The sequence below is a fragment of the Myotis brandtii genome, unplaced genomic scaffold, assembly GCF_000412655.1.
Source record: "Myotis brandtii unplaced genomic scaffold, ASM41265v1 scaffold35, whole genome shotgun sequence".
NCBI lineage: Eukaryota > Metazoa > Chordata > Mammalia > Chiroptera > Vespertilionidae > Myotis > Myotis brandtii.
In genome coordinates this window covers 40655-42291 of record NW_005363467.1, presented here as the reverse complement: position 1 = coordinate 42291, position 1637 = coordinate 40655, and positions in this window count along the sequence as shown.

The following is a 1637-nucleotide window of genomic DNA, read 5'->3' as shown; positions in this document are numbered from 1 at the left end:
CCTCTAACTCCTGTGGGTGCGCCATGCGCAGCTCCTCCTCTGGCAAGCGGCAAGCTGGGCACAGGTGCCGACCGACCGTCATTCCACCCTCCCAGCCTCAACTCCGCCATCGGCACCTGCACGGCCCCATCAGAGGCCAGAGCCACCTGCATGCCGTGCCCGGGGGGCCACGGGGGACATTCCCAGCACAAAGACCGTGCGGGGAGAGCGAGGAGAACCGCACCGCAAACGTCAGAAGCGATCAAAACGTCCTTCCCATCCAGTCCCGGCCTCACAAACGCGAGCAGGTGCGCGCACAATGGCGAGTCCGCCGGGAGGGGTTGCTATAGAACTCCGCTCCCGCTCCTTCCAGCGACAATTCAGAGCAGCACTTTCTGGAAATTGTCATCATTGTCGGGGAGGGAAAGCTCATTTATCCTGAATATGGAGAACAACCACCACAGAACAACCCTGTCCTGGTCACTGATCCCCAGGCCCGGTCGGCGGGGCCCTGAGCGCCCTCGGGGACGCCTGGTGGGCTGAGGTCAGCGCGGCAGGAGGTGTTTAACTCCCGGGAGGCCAGGGGCCAGCGGCCACTGTGAGAGGGCTCTGGGCAAGGAAAGACCCCGATCTTCTTTGGGAGGAGGTGGGTGGCTGCAGTGATGTGTGTGGTGAGGGTGAGGTGCAGGTAACCAGTAGGGGGAGGTGGTTGTCAAGGCCTTGAGGCTGTGCTCCTCATCCATTCATCCATTCATCCATTCATCCATCCATCCATTCATCCATCCATCCATTCATCCATCCATCCATGCATTCATTCATTCATCCATCCATCCATCCATCCATCCATCCATCCACCCATTCATTCATCCATCCATTCATTCAGTTATTCGTCCATCCATCCATCCATTCATTCATCCATCCATCCATTTATCCACCCATTCATTCATTCACTCATTCATTCATTCAATGTGTAGGGCCCGTCTTCCCAAGGCCCTGTGGGCACAGCCACACTGAAATCTGTTCCCGTGGGGAGAAGCAGGCAATCAACAAGGGGCGAAGAGAAGGAGGGGATCACAGTGTCTGAAGGGGCAATGGGAAGGCCCCCGGGGAGGTGAGTGGGGTGCTGAGCAGCTCCCAAGAGGAGCAGCTGGGAGGGGCCAGCGGGGGGGGGGGGGGAGTGCATTCCCGCTGAGCTATGTGGGAGCCCTGGAGGTGAACAAGCCGCTTGTTTCCAGATAAGAGCACAGGCCAGTGCGGCTGCGCCCAGCGAGAGCAGAGGCCGAGCTGGGCCACGAAGGCGCCAGCCTGGGACAACCTAAGGGCATGAGGAGGTACTGGATGGTGTTTTGTAAAAATATGTTTGTATTGATTTCAGAGAGGAAGGGGGAGGGAGAAGGAGAGAGAGAAACATCCATGATAAGAGAGAATCATGGACCGGCTGCCTCCTGCACGCCCCGCACTGGGGATCGAGCCTGAAACCCAGGCCTGTGCCCTGACCAGGAATTGAACCGTGACCTCCTGGCTCATAGGTCAACGCTCACCCACTGAGCCACACCGTCAAGACTAAAAAAACGATTTAAACATCATTTTGGCAGCTCTGCTCAGCTCACACGGGCTGCGCGTGGACAGGTGCAGGGGGCACAGGTGAGGAGGCCCCG